Source organism: Rhinopithecus roxellana, chromosome 2, assembly GCF_007565055.1.
Source record: "Rhinopithecus roxellana isolate Shanxi Qingling chromosome 2, ASM756505v1, whole genome shotgun sequence".
In the NCBI taxonomy this organism is placed as follows: Eukaryota; Metazoa; Chordata; class Mammalia; order Primates; family Cercopithecidae; genus Rhinopithecus; species Rhinopithecus roxellana.
In genome coordinates, this window is record NC_044550.1 from 110463456 (window position 1) to 110479947 (window position 16492).

Below are 16492 nucleotides of genomic sequence, written 5' to 3' on the forward strand. Positions count from 1 at the left end.
CCCCAAAGAGGTGTCACAGCCCTGGCTCAGAAAGCCCTTAGGTCTGGGCTCCCTGAAGGGCTGCAGCTCTTTTCTCCTTCTCATCACCTGCAACAAGGTGAGAAGTGGGCAGAGGGGGGCATGTTTCAGCCTGTTTGTGTTACAGCTCTTTCAGTTCCATCATTCAGTGGGTCCCAAGTTCTTGTCCTATGTCCAGGAGGAATGAGGTATGCAGACAACTGGAGGGTGAGCAAGGCGGAGAGGATTTTCATTGAGCAACAGAACAGCTCTCAGGAGACCTGAAGTGGGTAGCTTATTTCTGCATGCAGGTTGCCCTGATGAGTGTCTAGATCTCAGTGGAGAGGAGACCCTGCAGTGGGTAGCTCCTTTACGCAGGCAGGTTGTCCCAATGAGTGTCCACCTCTCAACAGAGAGGAGACCCACAGTGGGTAGCTCCTTTATGCAGGCAGGTTGTCCCAGTGAGTGTCCACCTCTCAACAGAGAGGAGACCCACAGTGGGTAGCTCCTTTATGCAGGCAGTTTGTCCCAATGAGTGTCCAGCTCTCAACGGAGAGGAGACCCACAGTGGCTAACTCCTTTACATGGGCAGGTTTTTCCAATAAATGTCCAGCTCTCAGTGGAGAGGAGACCCACAGTGGGTAGCTCCTTTATGCAGGCAGTTTGTCCCAATGAGTGTCCAGCTCTCAACGGACAGGAGACCCACAGTGGCTAACTCCTTTACACGGGCAGGTTGTTCCAATAAGTGTCCAGCTCTCAGTGGAGAGGAGACCCACAGTGGGTAGCCCCTTCTGTAGGCAGGTCATCCGGACTAGTGTCCAGCTCTCAGTGGAGAGGAGACCCATGGTGGGTAGCCCATTTCCACAGGCAGATCATCCCAATGAGTGTGTCAGCCTGAGTCTGGGGTTTTTATGTGCTCAGAATGGAGGAATGTGCTGATTGGTCCATGGGTGGCCACAGGCAGGCCTGGAAAAAGCACCATCTGATTGGCCAAATGGTCACCAATGAAGTTCTCACTCTGGGCTACTAACTTCACCTGGAATATCACCTGGATATACAATCTGATATTGTATATCGTTCAGTGCAGCCATGGCATTTCATTCCAGAGGTCTCAGAAGGGATGGGCCAAAGACAATTCCAGGGCTCTCCGCATTCACAAGATTTTCCTTTTCATGGAGCGTCACTCTGTTTAGATGTGCCATCAGGGATCAGAGGGTTTCACAGCGAGTAGGTGTCAGTAGTTTCAATGCTTCATGAAGGGTTTCCAGTTACTCACTAGGATCCATAGTTTTGGCAGATTCTATAAACTTAGGGTAGATATCATGCATAATTAGTGAAACTGGCAAATCCCTGAAGTGCGGTTTCTGAGTTCCAGTGATAATGCTGACATCTTCGTATGTGTTCACAGTAATAGCTGCTTTCTCACCACCTCTGTCAAAAGCCATCTTGACATCAGTTAAGTCACTAAATCCTGATACATGGTATAGCCCTTCAGAATTGGGACTTTCAAACTCAATCTTCCTGTTGCACATGTCCACCACCCTTGGCCACTTAGCAGTGTGTGCTTTTGACAAGCACTGTAAGGTCACAGCTGGACACGTTGGCATGCCTCAAGCCTGGTTTCCAGTCATTTGGGACCATGTGGGGTCACTGCTTGTGAACACTGAAACCAATCCACATGGTTCACTCCCTGAGCAATGAGACCATACATGAGAATGGCACAGTATTCACACTAAGCATGGGCCTCTTGATCCATGGACCTTGAAATTGTGAACCTTTTCATATTTTGGAATTTGCTCGTTTTCTTTCAGAGTTGCTCTTCTAACAAGTGATGTTGGTCTTTTCTCCAACACCTCATCCTGGCCTGTAGAATCTCACCATGTGTCTCTTTCAGGACTGGCATATATGTTTTGCCAGCAGACTCTCTGTTGAAGGTTGTGCATCCTATGTGTTCATAAACTGGGTTTATCATCACCTTGGCAATGTATTCTGCTGCCTTGTTTCAATAGAGAGAGTAATCAAGCCATCAGTTACCAGATTGTGGGTGGACGCACAGTGTTTCTCCCCAGCAAAGTGATTTCCATTGCACTAGAGCCTCAAGTTTCTTGTTTGACTTCCCAATCTGAAAGCCAAAGTGTAGGGCTCTGGCTGTTGCTGCCTCTCCCCATGATGTATCTCCCTCAGCCACACTCAAGAGCTGGTCGGCTGCTTCTCCAGAGATCATGCCGTGAAACTCTCTTCCATGATACTTCAGGCTGCTTTCTCCCTCAAAAGTACAGATAATCCTTCGAGGATGAGGGGCTTCCTGTTGTAGCTCATATAAGGAAGATTTCCAAATAGGAAATCGATTTTCATCTATATCAAAGAGGGTCAGGGCTGATCTTTTTTTTTTTTTCCTCCATATATTCAAGAACATGGATAGCATCACAGCATTTTTTGCAAAAAGACTCTACTAGAAAACAGGACTATTGCCCCAAGTTGGTTTGTTTTTGTTTTTGTTTTTTTTTAAATATTGAGTTGGTCTTGAACTCCTGGCCTCAAGCAATCCTCCTCCTTCAACCTCCCAAAGTGCTAGGATTACAGTCCTGAACCACTGCACCCAGCCACAGCCAGGTATTTTTTTTTTTAATGATCCCCCAACTTATTTTATTATTTACTTATTTATTTAGGATGTAACCAACAAACATTTATTTTGCACAGTTTTGGAGGCTGGGTACCAGCAGACTGGTGTCTGGTGAGAGCATCCTCCTGGTTTGCAGATGGCCATCTTCTCACCGCATCCTCAATGAAGCCTATTTGCTCCTTCTGGAAGCTTCCCAGGGGTCTGATGAGAAAATCACTAGCATCGTGTACCATCATCTTCACTTTCTCTACTTTTTTCGAGCAATTCAACAAATTCCTTGAAGGATTCAGTGATGTTAATATCATCATCAAGTCAGAGTATCTCCAATGAAATCAAACTGAAATGACTGCAGCATCTGGGAACATTTCTGACCTGCAGAAGAGTAATGCTCACTAGCTCATTATAAAGGATATTACAAAGGATCCAGATGAAGAGACGCATGGGGTGAGTATGGGGAAGGGGTGGGGAGCTTCCATGCCTTCCCCAGGCATGCCACCCTCCAGGGACCTCCACATGTTCAACTATTGGGAAGTTCCCCCAACTTATTTTGAATAAATTTTTTTTTTTTTTTTTTTTTTTTTTTTTTTTTTTTTGAGATGGAGTCTCGCACTGTGGCCCAGGCTGGAGTGCAGTGGCTCGATCTCAGCTCACTGCAACCTCTGCCTCCTGGGTTCACACTATTCTCCTGCCTCAGCCTCCCAAGTAGCTGGGACTACAGGTGCCCGCCACCACGCCTGGCTACTTTTTTGTATTTTTAGTAGAGACAGGATTTCACCGTGTTAGCCAAGATGGTCTCAATCTCCTGACCTCGTGATCTGCCCGCCTCGGCCTCTCAAAGTGCTGGGATTACAGGCGTGAGCCACTGCACCCAGCCTGAATAATTCTTTATGGTAGTGCACGTATGCCTGAAGGAACCATTGGATAGGCAGTTGCTAATGTCTGAAAAACAGAAGCTTACACATAGCTTACAAAAAATAGCTTATGTGTAACAGCATGTGGGGGAGTCCTCACTGGAACTGTGGTCTTCTGTGGTCCACAGTGGAGAAGCAGGACAGGCCCAACAGAAATGTATTTTCCAAGGTCTGAGGAGCTTCCCAGAGAGGGGCTCAGCCTGGGTTTTTGCTGGAGAGCTCTATGTGCAAAGGCTGGGGAGCTTCCCAGAGATACTCATCCAGAGAACAAGAAACTGGCCCCGAAGAGGCCCTGAATGCTGGGAAGGGTGGAGCTCTTACTCCAGTCAGTTCCTGGCCAAGGCTACTGCACATACATGAGCCTAGAGAGAGAGAGAAGGTCAGAGTGAAAACCAGAAAGCTTTGCCTCCATAGGCTCTATCAACTACTGGGGCTGGGCAATAGCACCTTGGGACCCATGCCTGTTGGGAACAGGCCTCCAAATCTGGCCATAAACTGGCCCCAAAACTGGCCATAAACAAGATCTCTGCAGCACTGTGACATGCTCGTGTTGGCCATGACACCCATGCTGAAGATTGTGGGTTTACCAGAATGAGGGCAAGGAACACCTGGTCCACCCAGGGTGGAAAAAGGCTTAAAGGCGTTCTTAAGCCACAAACAATAGTATGAGCTATCTGTGCCTTAAGGACATGTTCCTGCTGCAGATAACTAGTCAGTGTCCATGCCTCTATTTCGGCCCATCAGTTTGTTTCCTGTAAGGAATACTTTTAGTTAATCTATAATCTGTAGAAACAATGCTTATCACTGGCTTGCTGTCAATAAATATGTGGGTAAATCTCTGTTTGAGGCTCTCAGCTCTGAAGGCTGTGAGATCCCTGATTTCCCACTCCACACCCTATATTTCTGCATGTGTCTTTAATTCCTCTAGTACCACTGGGTTAGGGTCTCCACGATTGAGCTTAAGGGAGGAGACCACCCCTCATATTGTCTTATGCTCAGTTTCTACCTTCAAAGAAAGAAGAAGTAAAAACTAAAAGGCAGAAATGAAATCCACAAGCAGACAGCCCAGCACCACACCCTGGGCTTGGTAGTTAAAGATCCACCCCGACCTAATCAGTTATGTTATCTATAGATTACAGACATTGTATAGAAAAGCACTGTGAAAATCCCTGTCCTGTTCTGTTCTGTTCTAATTACCAATGCATGCAGCCTCCAGTCATGTACCCCCTGCTTGCTCAATCAATCATGACCCTCTCACGCATACCCCCTTAGAGTTGTGAGCCCTTAAAAGGGACAGTAATTGCTCACTTGAGGAGCTCGGTTGTTGGAGACGTGAGTCTTGCCAAAGCTCCCGGCTGAGTAAAGCCCGTCCTTCTTTAACTTGGTGTCTGAGGGGTTTTGTCTGTGGCTTGTCCTGCTACAAGCTGGTCTCGGCACATGCCTGTTGGAGGAGCATGGAGCTCACTGCTCCACAGGTTTGGAACCATGAGAACTCAGGGCGTCAGTGACATCCCTACAGTTGTGCCCTGGAGACATCAAGATGAGGCATGGTGCTTGGCAACACAGTGGCAGCTCCAGCAGGAAGTCCTAGAGCTGGCTGGGCATAGTGGGGACTCCTCTGTTAGCAGTTAGCAGCTCTGCTGACAAGTGTGCACTCTTGTGTTTGCAGGTAGAGGCAAGAGCCTTTGAATACCAAGTAGTTACTCTTTACATTACCTCCTCCAGATACAGGAGGCCTAGGAAAACTCGGGTTCCATCACCTATTGCCAATCATCTATGCCTTAGAAATAATGTTATCAGTAGTGGTTAGATTTCCAAATGAGAAAAGAAAGAAGGAACGAAGGGAGGGAGGGAGGAAGGAAGGAAGGAAGGGCCACTTCTCCCATAATCAATTATATATTTGTTAAACACTATACACAAATAGTTCTTTTTGTTTCTAAACCCATAAAATATATTTTGCAACCAGATAAGTGGCCTGCAGTACCCTAATCCGAGGGGCTGAATGCAGAGCTTACTTAGGGCTGTGCCCATTACCCAGTCCCTGAAATGCACCTTTACAACCTGGGGGAGGGGGGAGGGGGTGTGGAGTGAAGAGTCCCAGCACCAAATGATGGGCACAAGGAGCAGTCAGGCAGGTAAGAACTAGCTAAGGTCTATTGGGCATCTTTAGTAGGTCTCATTTGATCCTCCAAATATTCTCATCTAGAATGAGAAGAGGCTCAGGGAAGGTAAGCAAGTTGCAAAAGTCACACAGGTAGTATCAGAGGTCACCAGCCTGGAGGAGGAGGAAGAGGAAGGGAGGGAGCAGCTGAGGCATCTGGCGGTGGGCAGGAGATCAGATCGCAGAGGGGGGTCGCAGGGACGCCCCAGGAGATCAGATCGTGGAGTGGGGTCGCAGAGAGGCGGGGAGGGGGGGATGAGGTAGCGCCACAGGGACCGGGCGGGGTGGGGGTGGAAGGGGGAGAGGCACATGGAGACCACCACAGAGCCACTGTGCTGAGGGCGGGTAAGGAAGAGGGGGTGTGAGAAGCCTGGGCATAGGGCAGAGGTGGACAGTGGGGCGGGGGAGGAGCAGGCAAGCAGAGGCGAGGAGGAGGGACCCAGGCCGGGAGCGCAGGAGTTCCTGCTGTGGTCTTCGCAGAGAGGCCAGAATAAGAGATAAGAAAGTCAGGGTGGATGGAAAAGAAGGAAAACGCGTCATTCCCAGCAACGTGGGTGGGTCGGGTGGGGCGGGGAGCGGGGGTTGGGGAAGGAAGGGCCGGTAAGTGAAGTGGAGTCAGTCAGGCACAGAAAGACGGCCCCCGTGTTCTCACTTCTGTGGAAGCTGAAAAAGTGGCCCCCAGAGGATCCACTTGGAGGGCAGAATAGCGCAACAGCAATAACACAAAAACAAAAAAGGAAGGCTGAGTTTCATTCACATTGGAAGGACATATGAATCGTGCGTCCCCAGGCAAGCCTTGCCTCTGCTAATAAATGTGGTCAAATATTCCACTTTTATTACCTTTGAAGAAAATTACCCACTGAATGTTTAAAAGCCTGGAGTCTCCAGGCCAATACCAATTATTGTAATTGTTCTTAAAGTATTAATTGCTTGAGTGTTTTAGTTTTTATTTTATAGAGAAGATTTCTTCCCCCCACCCCCACCTTACAAGCTATTCAACACTGGATACCAACATCTTAAGGACTACACGTTCCCCCAATTCCCTGCGGGGTTCTCAGGCCCTGCAGCTAGTGTTGAAAAGATCATTAAGAGCAGAACATCTCTTCCTTCCCTGGAGCTCCTGTTAATTTGTGTTTAAAGACCTAGACTCTAGCAGAGTTCATTTTTACAGCGAGGTAATACATTATTTACATGGACTCCAGACACCAAAACATCTATAAATTTACACATAGTTAACCTTCTTCTCCTTCCTTTCTTTCCTTATTAAGCAAATTCAAGACCTCGTGTGTTACCCGATATAAAGATCTTTCAACAGTTTCACCCACAATTTCTTTAAGAGGAAAATAGAAAACAAAGGTTTTGGCGATTTTTCATTTAATGTGAGGCACCCTTACAGGCTTCAGAGGACGTGTTTACGGGTAGGTGATAAAATGGGTAAATGATAAAAACGTGAAGGAAAAATGAATTATTGGCATTTTGTCTGTTGGAGTTACATGCACATTGCAGAAGAGGAATTGCATTCCAAGCGGTAAAATCTTCCAGAATGTAACAAGGTATTCTGAAGGATTTCCAGGGATTAAAGAGTCACCATATGAACAAAACCAGTCTAAAAGGCAAAAATGATACTGTTAACAGTATGTGAGTTCATTAACATGAAATGACAAATTGCATATTGCTAGGAATTCCTAAGCAAGGGTTTCCAACCAAGGAATAAAATTCTGCACCTGCTGTGGCTTTTTCTGTACCTCCTGCAACAGCGCAGTGACTCCCAGGCCAACTTACCTGAACCTTCAGATGTGTGGGGCCCCTCAAGATTTCACCCCAGGCTTAATCCAGCTGAGGCTACATGATCCCTTGACTCTCAGGGACTGGAACCAAGTGAATCTCTTAATTACACAGCAATGAGAAACTGAGACTAGGTGGTAACTGGGGAGGCCTGTTGGGGTCAAACCAGTTTAAATCCAACTAGCTAGAGGAGTCAACACAAGGACTTATATATGAATGTTTAGAGCACTGTTATTCATAAAAGCCAAAAAGTATTAACAACTCAAAAGTCCACCAGCTGATGAATGGATAAAGCAGGTGTGGTATGTTCATATGATGAAATAGTATTCAGCACCAAAAATAAATGAAGTGTTGATGTTTGTTACAAGAGGAATGAACACGAATTAACACTATCAGGAATAAAAGAGGAGTTATGGTTGCTACAGATCCTACATTAAAAGAATAATAAGGGATTATTGTGAAAAACTTTATGCCAACAAATGTAACAATTTATTTATTTATTTTTATTTTAAGACAGAGTCTCACTTTGCAGCCCAGGCTGGAATGCTGGCACGATCTCGGCTCACTGCAACCTCCACCTCCCAGGTTTAAGGGATTCTCATGCCTCGGCCTCCCGAAAAGCTAGGATTACAGGTTCCCGCAACAACACCTGACTATTTTTTTTTTTTTTTTTAATTTTTAGTAGAGAGGGGGTTTCACCATGTTGGTCAGGCTGGTCTCGAACTCCTGACCTCAAGTGATCTGCCCACCTCAGCCTCCGAAAGTGCTGGGATTACAGGCGTGAGCCACCGCACCTGGGCCAAATGTAACAATTTAGATGAAACTGGATAAACTCCTTGAATAACATAAAAACTGGCACAGGATGAAACAGATAATAGGATTAGCCTTATATCTACTATGGAAATTGAATTTGTCAAAAACTTCACAAAGAAAACTCCAGATCCTGCCAGGTGTGGTGGCTCATGCCTGCACTCCCAGTACTTTGGGAGGCCAGGCAAGAGGATTACTTGAGCCCAGGAGTTTGAGACCAGCCTGGGCAATATAGTAAGACTTAATCTCTACTGAAAATGAAAAAAATTTGCCCGGTGTGGTGGCGTGTGCCTGTGGTCTCAGCTACTTGGAGGCTGAGTCAGGAAAATCACTTGAGCCCAGAAGCTTGAGGCTGCAGTGAGCCGTGATTGCACCACTGCACTCCAGCCTGGGTGACAGAGTGAGACCCTGTCTCATAAAAAGAAAAGAAAAGAAAAAAAAGACAACTTCAGGTTCATATTATTTTACCAGTGAATTGTATCAAATACATAAGAAAAAAAAAAAAAAAAACCCGAAACCTCTTTTTGAAAAATAGAGAAGGAAACACTTCCAACTCATTTTATGAGGCCAGTATAGCCCTAATACCCAAATTAGACAAAACATAACCAAAAAAATTAGAAGCCAATATCCTTCATGAATATAGACACAAAATCCTCAACAGAATATTAGTGAATCAAATCCAGCAATATATAAAAAAGGTAAATATCATGACCAAGTAGGTTTTATCCCAGGGATGCAAAGTTGATTTAACATTCAACAATCTGTGTAATTTATCACATTCACAGAATAAAAGAGAAACACCACATGATTATTTCAATAGATGCAGGAAGAATATTTGGAAAAAATTCAATATTCATTTATGATTTTAAAAAACACAAACAAACAAAAAACTATCAGCCAAATAGAAGAAAAGAAAACTCTCTGAATCTGATCAAGGGCATCTATAAAAAACCCAGAGCTAACATCATACTTAATGGTGAAATATTGAATGCCTCTCCCTAAGATCAGGAACAAAGTAGGATGCCCAATCTCTCCATTTCTACTTGAAGTCTAGCACTTGCAATAAGGCAAGAAAAAGAAAAAGGTGTAAGGAGCAGAAAACAAAAAGTAAGATAACTTTTGTTTGCAGATGTAAACAAATGGTGGCTGTTATTTGGGATGCGGAATTAAAGATAGTTCGTATGAATGAAAGTCAGCCTGTGAGAACGCTCTGCCGAGGGTGCCTGAACTACAGCCTAGCTCAGAATTTGAAAGCTCCATAAACCACTCTGCACAGAGTTCCTTCTATCATAGAGGTACTGCATTTATGTGGGCTTAGGTTTCGGGCACTTATGGAATCCACAGTTTGTCCCTTCATGGTCTGCAGAATCTCATGACAGGCACCATCCAGGTCTCCCCATGCTGTGGAAGCACCAGTTCTAATCAACTTCCAGGCTGGTTATTCTAGCCTTTCAGCTTGGTAGGCCTAGATAATGTTTTAAGTTTTGCTTTAAAAAGTCATATGCATTTGCAAGAAGTTTAAAGGGGAAATTGTCTTTTACATGTAGCCACACATTTTGAGTGCTTTTCATTCCTTCCTGAAAATCTGAGTTTCCATGAGATGGAATTTTCTTTTTGCCTGAAGAGCTGACTTCAGCATTTCTTGTAGTACAGGTCTACTGACGTGACTTCTCTTGGGTTTGATTTGAAGATGTATTTATTTTGCTTTCATTCTGGAGTGATGTTTTTACTAAATACAGAGTTCTGGCTTGAGTGGTTTTTGTTCAGCACTTTGAAGACTGTACCACTGACTGCTGGCCTCCCATTGTTTCTAATGAGCAGTCAGTGATTACTTGAATTATCATTTTCCCAGGCGTCACTTTGTCTGCTTTCAAGGTAATAAGGTTTGGATCTGTGTCCCTGTCCAAATCTCATGTTCAATTGTAATCCCCAGTGTTGGAGGTGGGGCCTGGTGGGAGCTGACTGAATCATGGGAGGGGAGTTTCCATGGATGGTTTAGCACCATCCTCTCCTGGTACTGTATAGTGAGTGAGTTCTTACGAGATCTGGTTGTTTACAAGTGTGTGGCAGCTCTCCCCTTTCTCTCTTCCTCCTGTTTTGGCCACGTGAAGCACCAGTTTGCCCTTCACCTCCTGCCATGACTCTAAATTTCTTGAGGCCTCCCCAGAGGCCAAGCAGATGCCAGAATCATGCTTCCTGTACAGCCTGCAGACCCATGGGTCAATTAAACCTCTTTTTTAAAATATAAATTACCCAGTCTCTGGTTTTTTTTCATAGCAATGCGAGAACAGCCTGATACACAAGCGTTCCTTTCTCTCTCTTATTTTTAGAGACAAGGTCTCACTCTGTTGCCCAGGCTGGAGTACAGTGGTGGGATCATAGCTCACTGCATGCTCCAACTCCTGGGCTCAAGTGATCCTCCCACCTCAGCCTCCCAAGCAGCTGTTATGTGCCACCTGTCTCACGTATCCGTGTGAAGAGACCACCAAACAGGCTTTGTGTGAGTAACATGGCTGTTTATTTCACCTGGGTGCAGGCAGACTGAGTCCGAAAAGAGAGTCAGCAAAGGGTGGTGGATTATCATTAGTTCTTACAGGTTTTGGGATAGGCGGTGGAGTTAAGAGCAATGTTTTGGGTGAAGGGGTGGATCTCACGAAGTACATTTTCAAGGGTGGGGAGAATTATACAGAACCTTCTTAAGGGTGGGGGAGATTACAAAGTACATTCATCAGTTAGGGTGAGGCAGAAACAAATCACAATGGTGGAATGTCATCAGTTAAGGCTGTTTTCACTTCTGTGGATCTTCAGTGGCTTCAGGCCATCTGGATATATATGTGCAGGTCACTGGGGATATGATGGCTTAGCTTGGGCTCAGAGGCCTGACACCACCATGCCTAGCCAATTTTTAAAAATTTTTGAGGCCGGGAGCGGTGGCTCAAGCCTGTAATCCCAGCACTTTGGGAGGCCGAGACGGGCGGATCACGAGGTCAGGAGATTGAGACCATCCTGGCTAACACGGTGAAACCCCGTCTATACTAAAAACTACAAAAAACTAGCCGGGTGACGTGGCGGCGCCTGTAGTCCCAGCTACTCGGGAGGCTGAGGCAGGAGAATGGCGTGAACCCGGGAGGCGGAGCTTGCAGTGAGCTGAGATCCGGCCACAGCACTCCAGCCTAGGTGACAGAGCGAGACTCCGTCTCAAAAAAAAAAAAAAAAAAAAAATTTTTGGTAGAGACAGGGTCTTGCTGTGTTGCCCAGGCTGGTCTTGAACTCCTGGACTCAAGCAATGCTACCACCTTGTTCTCCCAAAGTGTTGGGATTATGGGTGTGAGCCACCATCCCAAACAAGGGTCTCTTTACCTCTGGTTTTCAGCATTTGATTATGTTATTCCTTGGCATGGCTTTTGTAATATTTATTGTGGTTGAGGTTCTTGGATTTCCTTGAATCTGGAAATTCATACTTTTACCAATTTTCAGCTGTCTTTCTTCAAACTGTATTTGGTCCATTCTCTTCTAATTACATGTATGCTTGACCTTTTGAGAGTCCCATATGTCTCTGAGGCTCTTTCTTTTTTAAAACCATTTTCTCTCTTTTCTTTACATTAATTAATTTCTATTAATCTATTTCTGTTGATCACTGACATATTCCTTTGCCATCTATATTCTGCTCTATGCCCATCCAATGGATTTTTTGTTTGTTTCAGATACTACACTTTGCTTTTCTTTGGTTTCAAGTCTTACACTTCTCTGCTGTTTAATATATTATATTTTTTCTTTCCTTTTACATATTATGTTTTCTAAAAAAATAATTTCAGTTTGGTTCCTACAATGACTAATTTTATATATCAACTTCTCTGGACCACGGTGTCCAAATGTTTGGTCAAACATTATTCCAGATGTTTCTGTAAGGATATGTTTGGATGAGATTTACATTGAAATCAGTGGATTTTGAGTAAAGCACATTTTTATCTGTTCCAGTTGAAGACCTGAATAGAACAAACGGCTGACCTCCCCCAGCAGGAGGAAATTTTCCAGCAGAGCTCAAGTCTTCTTTCCCCTCAGGCCACATAGCCTGCAAATCTTTACATTTGCTTATTTTCTGCCTTTCTCTATGAGCTCATTTTGCTCCTAAATGGGTCCCTCTGGGTTCTTTCTTTTTGCGACCCCCTTGTCAGCCCTTCTGTACTTGTAGACCTGAGAGACCTGAGGCAATCAACGCCCATCCTTCCCTGGAGCATGCCCAGCGTGGGGAAGTGTGGCCGTGGAGGAGGGCCCCACCCCTCCTGGACGTCACCTGCAGTACTGGGAGGATAGTGAGGCCAGGGTTATGGCTACAGTACCAACACCCGCACTCCACCCCATCGCAAACACCGGCACGACCAGCGCCTGCGAGCATGGAAGAGCCAGCACTTACCCACAGCCGTATAACGTTCAGAATCCCCCAAAGTGCTTTCTGATATGGGTGGTGGCTTCCCTTTCGTCTTTAGCGACAGGAGGGAAACTGAGAGGTGACAATGTGCTAGCAGCCTTCACTCTCAGTGCCTCCTCGGCCTCGGCGTCCACTCTGCCTGGCGCTTGAAGAGCCCTTCAACCTGCCACGGCCCCACGGAAGCCCCTCTCTGGGTTGGCTGAGGCCGGAACCTCCTCCCTCTGCTTGCGGGGAGGTGTGGAGGGAGAGGCGCGGGCGGGAACCGGGGCTGCGCCCGGCGCTCGCGGGTCAGTGTGAGTTCGGCGGGCGCGGGTCGGGGCTCGGCGGGCACTCTACACTGAGCGGCCGGCCGGCGCCACCGGCCCAGAGCAGTGAGGGGCTTAGCACCCGGTTCAGCAGCTGTGGAGGTTGCGCCGGTCCCCCAGCAGTGTCGGCTCGCCGGCGCTGCACTCCCCGGGCCTTAGCTGTCTCCCCGCGGGGCAGGGCTCAGAACCAGCAGCCCGCCTTGTCTGAGCTCCCCACTCCACGGTTGGCTTCCTGGCGGCCTGAGCCTCCCCGAAGGGCGCCGCCCCCTGCTCCGTCGCGCCTGGTCCCATCGACCCCCCAAGGGCTGAGGAGTGCACGCACTGCTAGGGACTGGCGGGGAGCTCCGCCTGCAGCCCTGGTGCAGGATCCACTAGGTGATGCCAGCTGGGCTCCTGAGCCAGATGCGGACTTGGAAAACTTTTATATCTAGCCGGAGGATTGTATGTGCGCCAATCAGCACTCTGTATCTAGCTAATCTGGTGGGGACTTGGAGAACTTTTCTGTCTAGCACTCGGTGTCTAGCTCGAGGATTGTAAATGCGCCAATCAGCACTCTGTGCCTAGCTCAAGGTTTGTAAATACACCAATTGGTACTCTGTATCTAGCTAACTCTGTATCTAGCTAACCCAGTGGGGACTTGGAGAACTTTTCTGCCTAGCACTCTGTGTCTAGATCAAGGATTGTAAACGCACCAATCAGCACTCTATCAAAACGGACCAATCAGCTCTCTGTAAAATAGACCAATCAGCGCTCTGTAAAGTGGACCAATCAGCAGGATGTGGGCGGGGCCAGATAAGGGAATAAAAGCAGGCTGCTTCGGCGTGGAGGCTTTGTTCTTTCGTTCTTTGGAATAAATCTTGCTGCTCACTCTTTGGGCCCATGCCACTTTTAAGAGCTGTAACACTCACGACAAGGGTTTGCAGGTTCACTCCTGACAGTGAGACTACAAACCCACCAGAAGGAAGAAGCTCCAGACACATCTGAATGTCTGAAGGAGCAAACTCTGGACACACCATTTGTAAGAACCGTAACACTCAGCACAAGGGTTCTCGGCTTCATTGTTGAAGTCAGTGAGACCGAGAACCCACCAATTCCGGACACAAAACTATTAGCAATATTGTACTAATAAAGATACTCTTGTGAGCCTAGTACTGAAAATATCCATCACGAAGAAAATTAGAACAAAAAATTGCAATCCGCTATAAAACATTGCTCTTTTTGGGTCTGAGTTCATTTTTCTTTTGAATGGATTCTATTTCATTTTTCTCATTATATTGGAGTCATTGCTAACTGAAAGCATTCACAGTAATAGTTCTTCCCTGCCTCGCTTCTTCTCACCTTTGCTGGATGGAGCGCAGAACAGCTTTTTTTGGAGCTGAAGATGGACTTGAGAGCTCCTGATCCCTAATTAGTTTCCTTTCTACCCAACCAATCCATTTACCTGGACAATTTTACATTTCAGTTCTCAAAAGCTAAACATGGCCAGAACTTTTTAAATTTTTAAAATCAATCATTTATTTATTTTGAAACTGGGTCTTGCTCTGTTGTCAGTCTGGAATGCAGTGGTGTGATCTCAACTCACTGCAGCCTTGACCTCCTCGGCTCAAGCAATCCTCCCGCCTTAGCCTCTCGAGTAGCTGGGACTACAGGTGGGCACCACTGTGCCCGGCTAATTTTTGTATTTTTTTTGTAGAGATGGAGTTTCACTGTGTTGCCCAAGCTGGTCTTGAACTCCTGAGCTCAATCCATCTCCCTGCTTTGGCATCTCAAAGTGGTGGAATTACAGGTGTAAGCCACTGTGCCCGGCCTAGAACTTTTAAAGTAGAAGACTTGTTTGTCGGAGATAGCCTTTGCTTTTTCCCTAAGAGACATTCACCAGGAAATACCATTTTTTTACATTTATAATTTTTGTGGGTACATAATAGGTGTACATATTCTTGAGGTACATGAGACACTCATTTTTTAAGGAAATGTGAGCAACAGTTTAGTAGGGAAGACAATCCCACCTCTCTTCAGGGGTTTCACATGCCTGCTTTCTCTTTCACTTCCTGCCGGTTAGAGGGGGAGGTTCCATCCCTTTTTGATTACGAGAAAATGACAAAGGGTCAATCGCTTCTAAATCCCCCAAAATAGCAAAAACGTGTGCAACTTTATTCTACTCCAAACACCTTTTCACAGTTTCATAGGTTAATGGATCTTCTTATTGAATTATTGAGCCAAAGCTTTAAATAAAAACATCAAAGATCCTTTACCTTATTCTTCCCTGGCCTCAAGACAGGCCAGCCTCGCAGTCCACTTCCTCATCAGAACCCTAGCACCACCTGACTTGCTCCCAGGGCACACTCATCAAAACTCACCCAGCTGCAGTGGCCTCTAAGTGCTCTTCTGCCTGACACACCAAGCAGGCTTCTCTGTGCGGTGATGTCTCACCGTTGACTGGATGCTGTTAGTTTTTCTACAATTCACTCACTACAGTTCTTTCATCGTATTTTGATGCTCTGCTGAGAGAATCCAAAGTTGGGCAGATGCTTTGGTTTACAAGCCTTAGTTTACAAAATAAAAAGTGTAAATGTTTTCTAAGTTCTCATCAATCTCTCATAATATCTGAAAAGCGCATTATTTTACTTCTGATACATTTTGGTGGTTTCACGGGTTAACGGATTCTCTTATTGAACTATAGATTGAGTATCCCTTATCTGAAAAGCTTGAGGGTGGGGAAGAAGTGTTTTGGTTTTTAGATTTTTTTTGTATTTTGGAATATTTGCATATACATAATGAGATATCCTGGGGATGGGACCCAAGTCAAAACACAGAATTTGTTTCTGTTTCGTATATAGCTTATAGACATAACCAGAAGGTAATATAATACAATAGTTTCAGTAATTTTTTGCATGAAACAAAGTTTTGACTGTGGTGGGTTTTTTTTTGTTGTTGTTTTTTTTTGCGACAGTCTTGCTCCGTCATCCAGGCTGGAGTGCAGTGGCATGATCTTGGCTCACTGCAACCTCTGCCTCCTGGATTCAAGCAATTCTCCTGCCTCAGACTCCCAAGTAGCTGGGGTTACAGGCACGTGCCACCATGCCCAGCTAATTTTTGTATTTTCAGTAGAGATGGGGTTTCGCCCTGTGGGCCAGGCTGGTCTTGAACCCCTGACCTCAGGTGATCTGCCTACCTCGGCCTCCCAAAGTGCTGGGATTACAGGCGTGAGCCACCGCGCCTGGTCAGCTTTGACTGTGTTTTAACTGCAACCTGTCAGTCTCACTTGAGGTTAGTTGTGAAATTTTCCACTTGTGACATCGTATTGGTGCTCAAAAAGCATTGAAACTTGCAAAACCAGCAGAAGCTCCTCTTAAGAGGTGTCAGCATGGGAGTTTAGTTGCTGTCCAGCAAAGTGGAGCTGTATAGACGACCAACCTGGAAAATTCAACTCTCAATTCTGTTTCTCCTTAGTTGTATCCTGGACTGGCTGAT

At 45.9% G+C, this 16492-nt stretch overlaps 1 pseudogene; it reads right to left on the reverse strand.

Annotated features, from left to right (window-relative positions):
* Positions 1-930: 930 nt before the first annotated feature.
* Positions 931-2413, reverse strand: LOC104673826 (annotated as a pseudogene).
* Between the last annotated feature and the right edge of the window lie 14079 nt (positions 2414-16492).